The sequence below is a fragment of the Lissotriton helveticus genome, chromosome 3_1 (genome assembly GCF_964261635.1).
Source record: "Lissotriton helveticus chromosome 3_1, aLisHel1.1, whole genome shotgun sequence".
NCBI lineage: Eukaryota > Metazoa > Chordata > Amphibia > Caudata > Salamandridae > Lissotriton > Lissotriton helveticus.
Window position 1 is genome coordinate 1,717,373,891 of NC_136061.1, and position 19,794 is coordinate 1,717,393,684.

The 19,794-nt window shown below is 40.6% G+C and overlaps 1 long non-coding RNA gene across 3 annotated transcripts in view; it reads right to left on the minus strand.

Moving 5' to 3' along the window:
* LOC144825107 (uncharacterized) overlaps window positions 1-19,794 on the minus strand; it is a 572,034-nt gene that overhangs the window by 68,598 nt on the left and 483,642 nt on the right. Inside the window, exon 4 of one of the 3 annotated variants that reach the window (XR_013609274.1) lies at window positions 15,154-15,303. The exons of the other annotated variants lie outside the window; for them this stretch is intronic. This is a non-coding gene — a long non-coding RNA (uncharacterized LOC144825107). The remainder of the gene's footprint in view (window positions 1-15,153; window positions 15,304-19,794) is intronic. 3 annotated transcript variants of the gene reach the window in all.

Sequence of the window (19,794 nt, forward strand, 5' to 3'; positions counted from 1 at the left end):
TTTAAAGTAGTGGCAACACCACTACTTGATTCAGGGAAGAGAGCGCAGCTAAGTCAAACAAAGGTAAGCAGTCACACTCACAGAAAATATATCGAAGTTAAATGAGAGCAGAAGTTATTTTAAGGAAGAGAGTTCAGAAAGTATTTCACTCTTTGAAACAGGAATGTTAAGAGGAGGGAAACGAGGCATAAGGGCACTTAAATTAGAAACACCAGGGCTTTAAGTGGGCAGGGTCCTGTCGGTGTGCAGCACAGTTTAAAAAGCAGTTGCTGAGACGAGTCTTTATCGGGCTCTCTATTCTTGCCATCGCAATCGGAGCGAAAAAGAAATCTTAACTTTGCAGCAGTACGGTACCACCCTTCACTGCCTTTGATATAACTTCAAAGAGACTCGTTATAGTTCTTTCACAGTTTCATCATTTCAGCACTGAAGCATGTTCAATATTCTGTACAACAAAGCCATAGTTGTTGCTTATTGATCTTACACAACTAACAACCATTGGCAAAACCATTAGCCCTGACTTCTTGTAGATGTTATGTAACTTGTTGTATTACATATCTTATTGCAATGACAGAAGCAGTAAAGTACCACAATATGCTAAGCACAGGATCATAAATCAGGTCCTGAGTCATTTTATGTTAGTTTGTGCAAAAGCTCTGCGCCTCATTTATGAATGTTTGCCATAGGGCAGCGCTACAGGCTTTCCTGCTGCCCTGCCCTACGGCAAAAGAAAAGGGCAGGAATGTGCTGCATTTATCAGATGCTGCACATTCCTATCCTTTTCCCCTGCGCTTGGGCACAATGAGCTGCCATGCGCTAGCGCAGGCACCTTTGCACTATGGTACAAAGGTGCCTGCATTGCGGGGATGATAGTTTTTGTGCTGGTTCTTTCCTCTTTCTATGTGGGCACACATAGAAAAATGAAAAACGAGGAGAAATAAAGATATTTCTCTTCTTTGTGTCTTCCGAGGTGTACATTTTTGGCGCTGACTCAGTGTTACGATTGCTCATAAATCTGGGGCAGAGTCAAAAAGCCATGGATGTTGCTGGGAACACCCCAAGCAACACCCATTGCATGCCCCTTCAAGGCAGAAAACTATGTAAAAGAGAACAATATTTACAAGGCAGCATTAGCCATAAATAGTTGCTTAGTGATGCCTCGTAAATATGGAGCAGGCTTCTGTGCAACCAGAGTGTCACAAAAAGCAATGCACCAGCGGCGCAAAGGGCTTAAATAAGCCCCTCTGGTGCCATGAAATTAGTGGATCAACTCCTTATTTTTTTCGAAGTATAATGTTAGACACAGACAGGAGCAAAGAGTTTATGCCATCAGACTGACCTACCTTGTACATTCTTGCAAGTTGCTTCATATTACCTATACCTGGTTGATTACGAAATGTAGTTAATTCCATCCGATGTTTATCTTTATACTATATTTGATAACTGCTTTGATTCATCACACGATTCATTAACAACATATTTTATTTTAATGATTTGTATTTTTACTGAATGGTATGTCGGTGTTTTATTACATGGGTTTTGCTTTGACAATTAAGTTAAACTAAGTGAACATGAGTGGAAACCTCTAAAATTGAAGGCTAGCCTGTATATGTTGACATTTATAAAAAGGGAAAAACAGAAAACGTACTATTTGAATTATAACTTAAATAAAACAATTTAGACTTAAAGTAATTTTGTTCAAATTCTGTACTATAATACAGACCATAGAGAGAGCAGCAAACACATTTATAAATATTGTTACCTATTGACTCATAATTGGGTACTGAATGTAACTTAATGCCCTTCCATAACATATAGAAAATTGTCACACATTAAATGCAAATAGCATAACAGGGGCCTCATTTATGAAAAGTGACGCATCGCTGCGTGAAAACAGCGATGCGTCACATTTCACTACGCACTCCTTGCGACACCAATGATGCGTCATATTTAATGTATGACGCATCATGTCACAAGGAGTTACAGATACGTCAGTATTTCTTACGTATCTGTAAGCGCAAAAGTGACGCATTGCTGGAGTGTGTCACAAAAGTGACGCAACTCCAGCAATGCACCCTTTCACATGGGGCAAGCCCCATGTGAAAGGGCCTGCGTCAGTCTTACGCCTGCTATGAGGCAGGCGCAAGATTTTGACGCAACGGTGTCCTAAAAGTGACGCAGTGAAATCTCATAGATTTCACTGCGTCACTTCTACGACCCTTCCTTGCGTCAATACACCCCCCTTGCATACATTATACCTGGCGAAGGTATAATGTGGCGCATCTACCTAGATGTGTAACTTTGTAAATATGGTGCAACAAGGCACATTATTTACGCTGCTGGTGCGTCACAAAAAGTGATGCACCGGCGGCGTAAAAGTGACGCACGGCCTCATAAATGAGGCCCCAGGTATTTTGAGACGGAGGAAAGAAATGACAGAACATGACCCCTACCTGCCTTTACCAAAAAGCTTCGATGATTGTGAATATTGCAAAATTCAAACGTTTGCATCAAGCTCTACAAAGAAGTTTGGTAAAATGAATGTTAAACCAATACGAAAATAATGTGTTGATCAATTGTAATACATTCTTTATAGTGTATATTATTGGATGCCCATGTGGCAAACTGTACATTTAAATCACCATTAGATGGCTAGAATTTCGCTTTGTGGAACACATAATGCCATGGAAAATATAGATACACGCTCCACTACAACTGAACACTTTTTACATTTGCATAATAGTAAAAGTTTGCATTTGTTTGGCATTGATAGAGTACCCCAGAACATCAGCAGAGGGCGTGGAGCTCTCTAATGGATACACTCGTTAGGCCTGGTATTATCAAATGGAGAACAAGACTTGCGGTTACCCTCCACTCCTAAAATTAATTTTGCTTAAAGCTGTAAATATATGAACACATAGTGATCGAATAATGTTTTTGATCTTAAGGACTGCGCACGTCCTTTAAGGCAAGCACATCTGATTTGAAACGAGATATTTAATTTAAAAAAAATGGATACGTTATTTATCCTGTAGGTGGTGCTAGAGTGTATAAAATGTATTTTGCGTCAGTAACATATACCTCGCCAGGAATCCGGTGTTTCGTAGTTGAATGTTTTATTTATATCATGTAGTTCAGCAAATACCCCCAAAAAAGAGAGGACTGAGCACAATGCCATGTTTTCAATCAGTTTAACATTTTGAAGCGTGATACCTCATTGGATATGGAATGCATATGGACCATTGCCTCTTTATTGTTTTGCAAAAAGTAGCGGCCATGGTTGATACTATTTAATATATCGATGAATGTTCCTAGCTCTTTTAGCATTTGCTTAGCACCCCGTGAGGCCCCGAGGAGGGGTCTTGCTAGGCCTAAAACGGGTTGGGAATGGCATTATCTAATGTGTGGAGCTATATGGTGCTTGAACGCTTTTTTTAATGAAACTTACATTTTGAATAAATGCACGATTTGTATGCCACAATCTTTGATGGTTTCTTGTGTGAGCAATTATCGAAACATTCAGCTCAGCACCAGAACCATTAAACATCAATCTATGTTTTCTTAAAGATTGGGAAGGCCCGGAGTGTTAATGTTTTATGGAGATTTTACGCCCTAATTATATTTCATTACATATCCTAGCCAATTAGTCCCTTCCCTGCCTATATCATAACTATCTTATTTGCAGAGTAGTTTAACTTAGAATAGGAATGCCAATTCATATACAGCCCCTCATACCTTGATGACATCTCGCTTGAAGTAAGAGACGTCTCCCAGCATCTTTCTTAGGAGAGTATCTGCTTTGACATACCCAATTTGCCAGACTCGTATATACCTTTGTCCCAAATAGTATTATATGAAACGAGGAGAGGTCTGCTTTGAGTCCAACTTTTAGAAAGCACCCAGAAGCTGTTCCTATCGAACCTTTCGGTTCTTTTAATATGGACCCTTACAGGGCCCTTCGTACTTGCAGAGTGGCTTCTCAGGTACTATGAATGCAAGCTGCGATAGAGACTGGAAAATACTTTCTCTGGCTTATTACTGTGAACAGCAGAAAATACGTTGACATTGAGTGTGCATAATATGTTTAGCTGAAACCCTACATTAGTACTTAGCAGACTAAATATCATCTTGCCAATCAATACATTATATGCACAAACAATAGTCATGTTGACATATCAAGGCCTGTTATGTTGTTTGTAACTTCAACTAAACATTTAATAAAAGCCATGCCACATACATCAGAAATAACTCGAAGATTAGCACTATCGAGCTGCGACATAATGGTCAGGGCACAGATGTATATTAATTTTGTTGAACAATTTAATAATAAAGATATTGATACTATAGATAATTGTGATACAGCTTGTTCTCAACCCCTGATGTGAGTGTACAGACAAGCTAAAGCTCATTTAAAGGCTCTGTACGCATGTGTGATCAACCTCTCTAGCGACAACTGTTCAAGTGCAGGTCTAATAGAATGACTCAGGTATGTGACTATGTGACCTTGGAACTTCTCATGCTTAAATTGTTAGTATTGTAGCTCTGTGCCCTGATCTAATCTGAAGCACTGTGCATACTCTGTGATGATGGCTACATTTATTTGAACAAATGTTGTGGTTATGTGATTGCATTAATATTTATCTACAATTTTAGGTCACTAAGTCTGTGCTGATATCTAGATCATTCATTATTTCATTGGACTGAATGTCTTAGTGGCAAATAAATGAGAAATAACAAGCACTAGCTAAGCCTATAAGTCTGGCGCAGGCCGACGGCCTTTTGGCAATTCTTATTTTGTTTTGCCATGGTTTTTGCAAAACTTTATTGTTCAAGAAGCTGCCGGGCGCTCATTCAATCAATCACCAAAGGCAAAAGAATGTTTCTGTTCTCCAGCATGTCATAACTCATAGTGAAGTCAGTCAATGGCTAAAGTGGGCTAACATTGCCCCTTGATGATTGCTGGAGAGGGTGAAAGAATAATGTGAATGACACAACCACAGACTAGCGGATGAAGTCTATTTGAAAACTCCTGTAAGTAACTATGTTATACATACGTTTAGTAAAACCAAAAGGTCTTGGCTAACAGAGACATAAAAAAGCCAATGGTCTGACATTGGCTGCTAGCCTCCCCTTTGCGAAAGAAGGCAAGAAAGAAGGAAAGAAAATATGGAAGGAAAGAAAAAAGAAGGAAAGTAGACAAACAAGGAAGGAAGGAAGAAGGGCATAAAGGGAAGGAAGGAAATAAGGGAGGCAAAAGGAGAGAAGGAAGGCAGAAATGAAGACAGGCAGGAAAAAAGAAAGAAGGCAAACAGAAGGATAAAGGAAAGAAAAAAGGAAAAAGGAAAGAAAGAAGGATAGTAGGGAGTGAAGAAGGCAAAAAAGAAAGAAGGAAAGAGGGCAAAAAAGAAAAGATAAATGATAGGATACAAATGTCAAAAGAAGGACAGGGAGGAAAGAAAGAAAGAAAGAAGGCAATAGGAAAGAAAGATTAAAATAAAGAAAGTAAAACAAGAAAGAAAAAAGAATGCAAAAAAGAAAATTAAAGAGTACAGAAAGAGGGAAGAATGAAAGGCAAAACAGAAGGAAAGAAAAAAGTAAAGAAGGCAAAAAGAATGAACAATGTAAAGAAGTCAAAAACAACAAGAAAGTATATAAAGGGAGAGAAGGTAAAAAAGAAGAAAAGTAAGATGGCGAAAAAGAAAGATCATATAAACGAAAGAAAGCAAAAAAACAAGGAAAGACGGAAAGAAAGCGGAAGAAGTGAAGATGGCAAGAAAAAAAGTTGCAAACGAAGAAAGTAAAAAAGGAAAGAAAAAGGAATGGAAAACAGAAAGAAGAAGGAAAGAAAAAAGGAAAGGTGACAAAAAGAAAGAAGAAAAAAGAATAAAAGAAAGCAAAAGAGAAAGAAAGAAGGAAAAGAAACAAGGAAATAAGAAGGAAAGAACGAAAAAGGCAAAGATGGAAAGGAAAGGAAAGAAGGATAAAAAGAAATAATAAAAGAAGCAAAAAAGAAAGGACTAAGGAAAGATGTGGAAACCATGGGAATAAGTCAAAAAAGGAGGAGAGAATGAAGGAACAAAAAAGGAAAGGCAAAAAAGAAAGGGAACAACAAAAGGAAAGAAGGCAAAAAAGAAAAGGAAAAATGAAGGCAAAAGAAGAGAAAGGAGAAAAGAAAGAAAGAAAGAAGATGGAAAGAATGAAGGAAAGAGTATTCACATTATTAAATATTGGATACTAAAACCAAATTGCGTGTCACCTATGTTTAAATAAATCTATTTGAAGTGTGCTGCAAATTAAACACCATAAAGTTTGGATTTTTCCTGGGGAAAGTTTAGAAAAGAACCATTAGCGAAACAGTCCACAAACACAATATGGTATGATATGATATGATATAGCAGCAGCCCTCTTCAAAAGAAATTTACTTTAGCATTGGAAAGAGACAGCCAGGCACTGATAAAGTTGGAATCTGACCTATTCGCACTTCAAATCCGCACTACTATAAGACCAGGGAATACTGGCACCAGAAGGAACTCCTTGTATGCGGATGTGTACCTTTGGAAAAGTAAAATGCAGACACTCAAAGTGACATTCACCAGAGCCTTAAGTAGGCAGACCCATTGCCCAATGCTGTATGCTGTAGTGGGCAAAAATAAAATGTGACTGACATAACAGCAGACCAAAGGGGGAAGAGAGGTGGCTGAAAGCCCCTTTTAGTACGTATGTAATATATATATATTATTTTAGTAAAATAAAATGGTCTGGGCTAAAACCAGACCTAAAAATCAGAGCTCAACTGATAGTATTGGTGCTCGTCTAGGAAGAAAAACATGACCTTGCACTGTGCACAAAAAGTTCTAATAGTGATGACGCCCCCTGTTCTTCATTGAGACTTGGGCTCTGGAACAGGAATCCTGTTCGGCTCTGAAATCCTGTCTCAGTGAATATATGCAGTCAATCCCAGTCCCTATGTTAGTTTTTGAAAGTGAATCTTGCAATGCAAAGTAATACCTGCAATTCTGAAATTAGATAGGAATCGCAGATATTAATGGTAATATGTATTTTCCGCCTTACGAAAGAAAAAACTCCCTTTTGAAAGAAAAGCATCTTTTCAAGCTCAATTTTAAATGCGACAGATGTAAGAAATCTTAATTTTTTCACACAGAAATGAAACAGATGCTGTGTTGATTCTTCTGACCACACGAGGGTGTAATGGGATTAAAAATGCATACATTTTGGTTCAATTTACCAAATGCAGCTTCAACTTCTACAAGAAAAAATGCGTAGACATAAAGAACGCAGGAAACTAATTAAAAAACATAAAAGAGCTTGCTGGACCTGGTTGCTCAACTTCTTTTACTGCCGAATATCCTCACGTGTAAACAAAAATGTCACCAACTAAAGGGTCACAAGGGCGGCCCCATTAACATATGCTCTAGGTCATTGTCACATGTATTCTAATTTGTCCTATTTCCTCAATCCTCAATAGTTTTACATATCAAATAGTTATATGTTTGTTTTAATCATCGACATAAATTTCGCAAGGCATGTTGCCTTTGTAAGGTGATAAGGGATATAATAATAACAGCTTAATCAATCTATTTGTTCAAAAGAACAGTATACGTTATCATTTTAAAACATCACATTTATAAAACATTTTTATAACTAATATTTATTCGTCATGTTGAGTTAATGCTATCTAACCCTTGTTGCTTCTTTACAAACTGTCAAAGTTGATAAACTCTACATATTTTACTTTCTGCCCCCACTTTGCGAACATCTGCATTGTTTTGTTTTCGTAATTCTTGTTGGTCAACACTAACTCGTAGTACTTTCACTCTTAGAGGTACAATCATTCAATTCCGTAGAACATAATTTAAGTACTTGGTAGAATTGACTTCATTCTTTTGATTTATTCTGTTGCCATTTTTACATATGAATATAAATCTAATTCTGACTGTAAGCAGGTCTGCTTGTAATTGAAGAGTCAATAACATATTGAACTCTTGGGGTAACGATTTTCGGTACCATATGCCAGAAACTGTTATAATACGTTATATTTCAGCATTGGTGTATAGAGCTTGTCGTAGTAGATAGTATGGGCCTAATTTTTGAGGCCCTACCCGCACTATTGCGCTGCCGGAACGTCATTTTTTTGACGTTCCAGTGGCACAATGTGCCACTGGCATATTTATAAGGCCACATGAAGCCACATTATGTGGCTTTTCATGGCTTTATAAATATGTGCCCCTTTCACGCAGAAATCTGCGTTAAAGGGGAGTTCCAGGAGTGTTTCTGGGGGCGTTTCCAGGCATATCCATGACTTTTTGACACTGCCCAGATTTACGAGAAATAGTAAGACTGAGGCAGAGCCAAAAACGTACGCCTCCCCAGGCGAGGTGGAAGTGAGGCACAACGAGGAGAAATATCTTTATTTCTCCTTGTTTTTCCTCTTTCTATGTGTGCTGCTTTCTGCAGCACAAATAGAAACAGGAACAATCCTCTTGTGATTGTTTTTGGGTAGAAAGGTTTCCCTTCCTACACAAAAATAGTCATCCCCACAACGCAGATACCTTTGTACCATGGTGCAAAGGTGCATACGTTGGCGCACGGCTGCCCATTGTGCACCTGCACAGGGAAAAGGACAAAAATGCACTGTATCTAATAAATATGGTGCATCCCTGCCCTTTTCTTTTGCCTTAGGGAGGCACAGCAGCAAGACCTTCTGTGCTGCCCTATGGCAAAAACCCCATAAAGGAGACCCTATGTGTTTACATAATTCCTTATTAAAGTTTTTCAAGCATGGTTCTGTGGAAAGATTTTATTTTAGCGAATTCCCAACAACTTCATTTGAACTATGATTATCTAAATGTTAAAAGAGTTGAGAATCCAGAACAGCAAACGCAAACAAGGCTTATTCAATCTGGCAACATACCAAGAGAGTATAAGAACAGACAGGTTGAGGGACAGGTTTAGCCCAGATGTTACCACGCACTATATAATGCAGGCAAGCTAAATGTTCAAGGACATGATGTTAATACACCCACAGATTAAAAATATTCATTAGTGACATTTGTTTGTTATGCTCTTCCAGGCTATTGTACTGAACAAGGTCCTAAATTAACCTATATGTCTCTCCATAAACACAAGAAGGTATGTTTGTAATTATTGATGCTTTAACTCGTTGGCTGCGCCGCCCGTTTTGCGGAAGTGCGGCACTTCCGCAAAACGGGTGGGGCCGTGTCGGCCAATGGCCGACGGCAGCATGGATGGGGTTAAACATTGAGGTTTTCATGACCATGAAAATATGTTTACCCATACTGAGGCAATAGGTGTAGTCTCATGTATGGGATCCTTGGGCCTCATTTATAAGGTTTTGATGTGGGGTAGTGACGGAAGGACTCTTGCTGTGCTGCCCTATGTTGAAACAAAAGGACAGGAATGCACCGTTTCTATGAGATACTGTGCATTCCTGTCCTTTTTCCCTGCGCTGGCGCACAATGTAATGGTATGTGCCAATGCAGGCAGCCTTGCACCTGTGTTGCAGGGCTGATTGAAATCAATCAATACAGGCGTTTTCCTCTTACTGTGTTTGCTGTAGAATGTAGCACAAATAGAAAAAGGAAAAAAAACAATGAAAATGGACAACATTTCTCCTTGTTGCACCTCCCTAACGCCATCGCCCAGGTTCTGATGCATTCCATTGTTTATGATTTCTCATAAATCTGGGAATGCTTCAGATTCCCGATGTTTCGTGGGAACACCCACAGCAACACCCTTGCAATGCCCCTTTCACACAGTGCACTGCGTGAAAGGGGCACATATTTACAAGGCCATGAAAAGCCATGTAAAGTGGCTTTATGGGCCTTGTAAATATGCCAGGGCACATTTCGCCGCCAGAACAGCAAAAAAGTGATGTCCCGGCGGGGCAAAAGTGACCATAAATGAGGCCCATAGTTGGAGGTACACTCGATAGTTCTGCATGCTGTATTTCAACACAGATGTATCCAAAGAAGAAGGAATATTGAAAGGAGTGAGTGATGATGTAAAATTGCTGTAGTGAGTACCTATATCCCTGAGCACCTATATCCCACCCTCTGCAACTGTAAAGATTAAAACATGCGAGAGTGAAGTTATATCACTGTCATCAACAGCATGTTTATCATGATGGATGTAGATGAAGCAGAAAAGCAACATGCCAGTCAAAAATATCATCTTGCAACAATGTAGGTGCAAATGACATCCTAATGCTAGTATGAGAGATAGTGGCATAGCAAGGGGGCGTGGTCCGTCCAGTGCAGCATGAGTTTTGGGGGCAGCCGCCTCCCCCAGCATTTACATGTGGCCATTGTGGGACAGCAAACACAGGAATCGCCAGCAGCCACCCGCGCTCTTACATGCAGCAAACGCAGGGACCGCCATGGATGGCAAAAGGCCTAGCTGCGCCACTGATCTGATAGTCAAATACTGAGTGCCTCATTTATGAAAAGTGTTGGATTGCTGTGGGAAAACAGCAATACAACACTTTTCCTAGCCCCATCCTTGTGACAACCTGAATGGGCCGTATTTACTATACGCCACTACATGTTGCAAGGATTTACAGATACGTCCGTATTCTTGACGTATCTGTAGGTGCAAAATTGGTGCATTACTGGAGTGTGTCTGAAAGCAGATGCAACTCCAGCAATGTGTCTTTTCACATGGGGCAAGCCCCATGTGAAAAGCCCCGCGTAACTCCTAATGCCTGCGTCAAGCAGGAGTAAGGATTTGACATAGTGACGCCCTAGAAGTGGTGCAGTTAAATCTCATAGATTTTGCTGTGTCACTTCTACGTGGCTTTGCTGCGCTGCATACAGTATACCTGTCATAAATATATTGTAGTGCAGGGGTTTACAAAGTGATGCATCTGCTAAAATGTGTCATTTTGTAAATATAGAACAGTGTGGTGTATTTTTATGCCGCCGCAGCATCACAGAAGTGGTGCAACAGCAGCATAGGGGCCTCATAAATAAGGCCCTGAGTATGTGCCAAACGAAATGTCATAAATGTTTGACAGAATTTTAACTTATAATGCGGTGTAACTATTAACTACTTTTTGTTTTGTTTTACATATACATACAATGTAGAGTGATTCAGTCACACGGGCAGCCATTCTGTGCTGTACAAGGTACATGGTACATGGTAGACATTATTCGACTGGCGCCCCTTTTTTGGTTATACAATAAAGGTGTGCTTGAAAGGAGGAGAGGAAAGTGTGAATAAGTAAAAAGAGAGAGAGAGAGTATCCTGTGGTTTTGGCAGGTTCAAAACGTGTGCAGTTGTTGTGGCAACTAAAACCCCTTTTTTTTTTTTTTGGGCTGATAGTTCGTGGAGATGTTAGGTTCTTGACGGTTGGCTGGCGGGGGGTAAGTTCTTGTCCAGTGACTCCCAAAGGTTCCTTGAGGAGGCTTTCCATGGTGAGTATCTTATCGCTAGGGAGTTGGCACCTCTTAAATAGGTGATCCAGCAGAGCCAACCACTGTATGATGCTTTAGAGGTGTCATACCAGTTCGTGAGTACCAACTTGACTGCAGCAGTTAGCAGAAGGTCTAACAGCTCTCTTTCTCAACTGTTGGGAGTTCAGTTCGCAAGAGGGCCATCGTGATTGAAGCAAAATCCCTCTTCATTTTACAGTGGTGCGCTTGGTCTATAAAGTCAAAAATCTTCCCCCAAAACCCCTTGAGTGTAGGGCACAGAAAAATAAGATGTTCCAGGTCACCCTTGGCTACGTTGCAGTTTGCATTTTGCATTTTTGGGGGAAAAAAACTATTCAGCCTTAATGTGATTAGATGTTTTCTTGATATAGTTTACATTTTACCTTTGATGGTCTTTACAGCCGTTGCTTGTCGCGGATGCTTCACTTAATCGTGATTTGCAATGTAGTTTCACCTGCAGTTTAGCCTACTATTGCCATTGATACATTAATTTCTGGGATAACTATCATCATCCTACTATGACAGGCCATGAAGTAGTTCGTAAGTTGTAATGGCACTATGCATGAGACATATTGTCTTTGCATTATTGGGACAGCCAGCATGTCATGACTGTGTGAAAGGTTTCAATGACTCCACATGCTGGTTCTTCCACTCAATAACAGTTGCAATCCAGTAAGTGAGGAATACGGCGTCAGTTCTCGGAAAACCATTCTGAACAGTATTTTTTCTCCTTATACTGTCTTGTACCTACTTTCTCGGTAGTCATTTCTTCGGTCAGTAGTTAATAGTTACCCTAAATTTAGCTCTCAAACAACGTTCCTTTTACAGACCCCATGCTTCGTATGAGAAAAAGATGCATGAAACATTTAACAGTGAATCATGTTGTTGTGGATTCGGTAACCCCAATTGTAATGCTCTTTGACCAGATGGAAGCCCAAGAATTACTGTGTTCTCTGTGGGGATAAACACATCCCAATGGTTGTTGTAGAGTATTACTAAGGTGCCACTTCAAAGACTGGCTTAGTCTATTTTATCATTTAACGTTAGATTATGATTGGCATTTATAAACAATGCTTAATGAATTGAGAAATGTGTGGTTAAACCCTTATCTCACATTTGCACCACAAATGTGGATTTCAAGCCATGTACAATTTCTACAGCATGTCCACATATTTAGATTTCAGATAGACAACCTGAAACTATTCGACTATACCACCACATTGCAAAATGTGTCCCGCACCTGTTGTAATTTCAACTGCTTTTGGACACACCAAATGTTATTATGACATATGCTGATATTTTTGCAAACACACAGACCCACCAGGACCTCCATGTGTTCAAGCTAAATGCCTGCTTTGCTTGTCACCAAAATTCAAAATGCTCAATCCAGTATGTTGCATATAGTAATACAAATGGTCTTTATTAGTCTACTGTATGTGAAAGTAGAAGCAGATGTACCAGCATTTCTCCCACCTCCATGTACTTTATCAGCGTATGTGGTTTTGGCCAGGAGTCATTTCCATTTATTACTCTCAAGAGGCATAGCAAATGAGGTGAAATACAGGGTACGTATAGTGCTATAATATCATCCTATATACTACAAGCTTTCATTGCGCTCATGGGGCAGTTAGCTGCGAGGCCAGTTCTAACACATTTCGGAAAAACATGATTAGAGTAATACTGCACCAGGTGCCGCTCCGCCGTTGAAGCGGATGAGCGTCGCCCCCCCCTTAAATTATCCCCAAAGATGAAATATAAAATGGCAATTCATTACCATGTTAATTTTTATCCTCCCGTCTTGAACCGGGCATTAGGGTGGGGGCGGGGCAGCTGCTGAATGATGGCTCCACGGAGGAGGGTGGGCTGTTTGAGCACTTTTCAAAGTGTGCATGTCCCTTTGGCCAGTCATCTTGTGACAGCCAGCCAGACATATGGAATTGGAAACCTCTAACCCAGCAGTCTTAAGACAGCTGGGTAAGAGAAAGTGCAGGACAGCTGGGTTAGAGTAAGTGTAGGCTTCTATGGTGCTTGGGAGCGCTGAGTGTCAACCGACTGCAGGACCTGGGGATCAAGGGTATGGCACTGAGCCTACTTTCTTCATTTTTGTCAAACAGAGAACAGACTATGGTGCTTGGAGGGCATGCGTCAAACACTTTCGCTCTTCCCCGTGGGGTGCCTCAGGGATCATCATTATCCCCAACATTATTTAACATCTATGTCACCCCTTTGGCACAACTCATTCAATCTCACTGTTTTTCTGCAATATCATATGCGGATGACACACAGATAGTGGTATCAATTTCATCTGAGTTCGGCAGTGGGGCCAAAGAATTTAACATATGTTTGGCACACTGTTGTACATTGATTCTTCATGTAATATGGTTGTCTTTTGTCTTAGTCCTTTCTTTGTGTTTTCTTGTTCTCTCTCTACCACAATGCCTATGTATGTTCTGACTTCTACCTGGAGAACTCCACTAGTGTCAGTTGGTAGTCTGGTCAGCCTTTTGTCTTTGTGGTTGTTGTTGCAGTCTTTTGTATTGTAATCTTCGTTTCCTTTATTTCTTTTCTTTTCTATAAAGGAGGGAGATGTGTTGTACATTGATTCTTCATGTAATATGGTTGTCTTTTGTCGTAGTCCTTTCTTTGTGTTTTCTTGTTCTCTCTCTACCACAATGCCTATGTATGTTCTGACTTCTACCTGGAGAATTCCAGGTAGAAGTCAGAACATACATAGGCATTGTGGTAGAGAGAGAACAAAAAAACACAAAGAAAGGACTAAGACAAAAGACAACCATATTACATGAAGAATCAATGTACAACACACACATCACCAGATGGATGCAGGAAAACGTCTCAAGTTGAATACTGAGAAAACAGAGGTTATGCTCTATGGAAAGAACACCTCTTTCTGGAACGATTTTTGGTGGCAGTTCGCCTCAGGGCCGTTCCCATCCCTAGTTGGAAAAGTAAAAAATCTGAGAGTCCTGTTCTTCGACCATCTTTGTTTCTCAGAACAGATCAATAATATAACATCGTCACATTTTTACATCTTGAAGGTTTAGAAAAATATCTTTCCATTAGATGTCTCTGTAGCCAATAGCATGGTGCACTATCACCATGTGAGCAATAGATATCCCTGTAGCCAAAAGCATGGTATTCTGCTGCCAGAAAAATATCTCTTTTGTTATTTAACAAGCAGGGTTCATAATTCGGGGATATTGACATGACATGCATTTTTACATGCTGTACCGAGTTGTGGAGCAGGAGGGTAGCTTCCATTGGTGAAGCAGGTACAGTGGCGCTGGGGCCAAGACGATTGCTTTGCCCACTGAACACTTATTATTGATGTATTTTGCAATTGAAATAGTAGCCAACGGGGCAGTTTCCTTATTTGCACTAGGCCCCATGATATATTGGCTACGCCTATGGTTGGCAGCAGTGTCCAGTGAGAAAAAGAAAAAAAAGATTGCTTAATAAGCGTTCTGCTTGGTTTATTAAAATTATGAGTGTAGGTACTTTCAAGTACACGTACCTTTGTGTGGGTGGCCTTGCGTCGGTGTAAGTGTTTGTGTGCGTGTATTCTAAGAAGGGTTTATGGTATACGTGGGTCATACACTTCCGCGGAATTATTACTTCAATGATAGTCAACAATGTGGAATTGTTAGCCTTAAAACCCAATTACCTTAAAAGTGCAGAGGGAGGCTGGAGTCGGCACGCCATCTGCTGAGCTGTGACTTGCCGCGCCTTGCTGCTTCTAATCCACAGCCTCAGAATATATAGTTTAGCCAGGACAATGGAGAGCGTAACCGGAGCGCGCACACCTTATGCTTGGCTGTAGGAAATAAGAGCATAGACATTTCAGTAAAGGGGTTGATTGACAAAGCAGACAGACGAGCACTCCCGTACCTTATAATTCAGCAAACAAGACAAACGGGGCCCATGAATCTGCCCTACCTTCAGACAAAGTAAACACTCGGGGTCAAAACAAATCAAAAGCCAGCTAGTTCCTGTTTAAAACGAATGTATTACTAGAAGGAAATGTTGCTGCACTATTCTCAGGAACATTTTACGAAAAGCACAGGGTACATCTATTTGCATGAACACCACATACCACAAAAAATAAAAAAAGCGAAACGTATAAGCATTAGGTTTGAATTTCTCTTCTTTTCCTGGTCTTTATCAAGCTGATGAACAAGTTACTCATTCTCAGAGAGTAAAGTGTTCTCACAATACTCCAGAGGTCTGTTGTGTTGATATGCAGTCCCAAACTATGGGCTTCATGTCCGAGGCCTCGGTGGCACTTTTGCGTCATCAGAGCGCCACTTTCATGACGCACCTTTGGCGCAATGTGCCGCAGCATATTTACAAGGCCACGCAGAGCCACTTTACGTAGTTTTTCATGGCCCTATATTTATGTGCCACTTTCATGCGGAACACTGTGTGAAAGGGGCGGTCAATGGGTGTTGCTGTGGGTGTTCCCACGCAACACCCATGGAATCTGAAGCGTTCTCAGATTTACGAGGAATTGTAAACGTAAACCTGGGAATGCGTCAGAATGCTGCGTCACCCCAGAGGAGGAGTAGGAGTGGCACAACGAAGAGAAAATACTTTTAATTCTCCTTGTTTTTCACTCTTTCCATTCTGCAGCAAGCATAGAAAGCGGAAAATGCCATCAATGGTTGTTTTTGTGCTTGAAGGTGCCCTTTCCTGCACAAAAACAATCATCCCTGAAAAACGCAGGCACCCTTGCAACATGACTCAAGGGTGTCTGCTTTGGCGCACAACTGCTGTTTGTGTGCAGATGCAGGGGAGAAGGACAGGAATGCACCATATCTACAAGATAAGGTGCATTCCTGCCCTGTTCTTTTTACGAATGGCAGCGAAGCAGGAAGGCCTGCTGTGCTGCCGTGCGTCAAAAGTTTTTAAATGAGATCCTAATACCCTGCTGGCCGGACACCTAAAACTGGCTATTCGTCATACAGCTACAAAAGGATAAGAGCTTGAATACTGAGGATTAGTCCATACCAAGGGTTCCATATTAGTTGATTTGCTAAAGATATATGTATATTTTTTTTCTCTTGTTTCTTTGTTTTGCTTCATGCATTAATGTTCCTCTGTTTTGTTTTGTTACTTGTGCTTCGGTATATGCTTTCAGTTGTCCTGTGAAATACACTAATACCTCACTGTGAAAAAGCGCTATAGAAAAGTCTTCCTTGTCTTGTCTGGACCAAGTCTTCCTTGTGTGCTGACCTGCATCAACATTTAAGTGCAGGAATGTACCATTTCCACAAGATACAGCGCATTTGTGTCCTCCCCTGCGCTGGTGCACAAACAGTGGCCGTCCTCCAAAGCAGGCGCCCATGCTCATGTTGCAAGGGTGCCTGCATTGCAGGGATGATTGTTTATGTGCAGGAAGGAACACCTTCCTGCACAAAAACAATGATTGATTGCATTTTCCTCTTTCTTTGCATGCTGCAGAATGCTGCTCTCATAGAAAGAGGAAAAGCAAGGAAACATTAAAGTATTTCTCCTCCTTGTGCTACTCCTACTCCTACTCCTCCCCTGGGGAGGCGTAGGATTCTGATGCGTTCCCAGGTTTACTACACTTTGTAAATCTGGGAATGTGTCAGTTTCCATGGATGTTATGTGGAAACATCCACAGCAACACCATGGATTGCCCCTTTCATGCAAAGTAGTGCATGAAAGGGGCCCATATTTACAAAGCCATGAGAGCATGGACGGTGACTTTATGTGGTCTTATAAACATGGACAGGCACACTGTGCCACCTATACATCAAAAAAAGTGACATACTGGTGGTGCAATGGTCTTGTAAATGAGGCCTGTATGATCTTATTCATTCTTTAAAACTCATTCCACATTGCATGTGTGCTGTACAGTGCAGCACCCATGCTACATGAAAATGTTTTTAGAAATAAAAACATTTCTTCTTGTTAGCGCCTGCTTTAAGGAGGCATCATTGTCTGGTGCAAACCCTGTCTACCACTGTTAGTAGATGGGGGATTGTGTCAAACACCATGGGTGTTAGCATGGGAATGCCTATCTCCCACCCATGGACGGTCTCCTTGGTGCAAACTAGTGTGACTAACATTAATTTTAGGGCTATTTTTCAGCGCAGAATAAGATTTGTGCTGGAAAATAAATACTTTATCAACACTTTGCTCTGGTTTGTGTCACTTTTTGTAGACTTTTCTCCAGAGCAAAGTGTTGATATGCTTGATAGATAATGTCAACTAATTATTTTGGCTCATAAACGCTCCAGATTATTTTTAACCATTACCAACAATACTGACTTCCTGCCACATAACTGGGGTTTGAGTCAATTATGTATGATCTGTTCTAACAAAGGCTCAGGTGACTGGTTTATACGTGGATGGTCTACTGTGCGATGTCTGGTTCAGGAGATAGTTTATTGAGTAATGTGCATGGAACACACTTGATCGTGACACGGTGGAGAGTGTTTTTAGGGTCAACAATCTTAATGGGAGCTATTGGGTACTGGTAAGTGTTGCCCACACTGAGCAACAAATTCATGAAGCATAATCCAAACCAGCATTGTTAAACGCGACCTAAATAATGTTTTCCTTGCTGATGAACGTCACAATCGTTTTAAACTTTGGCTCAGATTGACAAACAATTTAAGCTGGTTTGCTTCACAAAAGTAAGGCAAACAAGCGCTAAATATTTTTTTTAAATTTACTTTGCAGAGCAAAACTTGTTTTCAGCTGAAAAGTTCCTGAAAGTAATGCATGTCCATGGCCATTCTCATGTAACCACCCACGGTTTTTAACCCTAAAGCAAATATAAAAAAAATATTAGACAGGGCTGTGCATCAAAAAATAACACCACTTTGAAGCAGGTGTTAAAAGGTGATATGCTTTTATTTCTCCTAACCTTTCCCACTTTACATGTGTGCTGCACTGTAGAGCACTCTTTAAAGCGGGACATGTTTTAAAATGTATTTTGGCATACGATTTTCTACTGGAAAGGGACCCTTCCAGTGCAAAAACTTATGTTAGACCTCCTGCACACACCCTTGATCCATGCTGTAAAGGTGTGTCTGCGGTGGTAGGCAGCATGAATCTGCGTCAGCACTAGGAAGATAGCAGGATAGTGCAATATCTCTGTAGATATGGTGCTTTCCTGCTCTCTCCCTGTCACGCAACGCAGAGCAGCAACTTTGGAGTCCCTGACATCTTTCTAAATCTGGATCTATGTATTGACTCTGCATCATTGCATATTAATGCATGCTTTAATGGGATGTGCTTGAAATAAACATTGATCGAAAAGACGTTACCTCATTGAGTAATAAAAATAACAGTGTTGGAAGCAAATCTCAACACTGTCATAAGAGCTTATAGGCTATTGCTTCTGTGTGGCAAGCGATGCATGAGGGGGGGTTTTATGCAGGCAAAGGCATAGGTGAGGATGCAATCTCGCAGAACTCTTTAAATAGAAACAATCATTATGGTACCTGGCAGTGGAAAAAGTGCTAGAATGCTAAATGGATTTCTGTGTACTTATTCAATGACTTTTTCCAACCAAATAAGAAAGATCACATTGAGAGGACTGATTACTTATTTACAAATGCTAGTTTTTTTAGGACCACCACGCAGCCGCACTTTCAGCATGGAAACATCTGGGGTGCGTAGAGGGGAGAATCTGTGTAGGCTCACCTGGGTCTAATATGTGGACCTGTGGTATCTGGGACTTCGGGTTCACACCAGTGAAAGCCATGCAAAGCAGGCCAAAGTCTTAAAAGGGTACTTAATTTCCATTAGAAAATGCATTTTCTGCTGGAAAGGTACCCTTCTGTCACAAACTGCTGTTTGTGCAGCTTTGTGCCACTTTGCATTAACAGGAGTTACATGGGTGTAACTTGGAGCTCAGTACAAACACTGTGATGCAAATTCTGATCTACTAAGAAAGGCAGACCAGGCCTTTTGTCAAAATATAACTCCTTTTCGAAGCAGATGCTCACTTAAATTGGTTGGCTTGAAATGTTTGTGATTTGTGTTGATGCCTTTCTTGCTTTGGACTCTAAGTCTCTCTCTCTTCCCCCAGCTTTTGTATTAAACACCTGGTGAAATTGAGTTACTGTTTGGGGGGTTTGGGGAGGGGGGGGGGGTGAAACCCTGCTCAAGCAACAGCCATAATTCATATCAGGATGAAGTCATAAGCAAACCCAAAATAAACCTGTTCTTAACCCTCTGGTAGCCTGGAATGAAAGCAGTCAGACTTTATTTAGAGGCAATCTGTAATGTGTTTACGCAGCACTTCAAACAGTAATAAAGTGAATACACA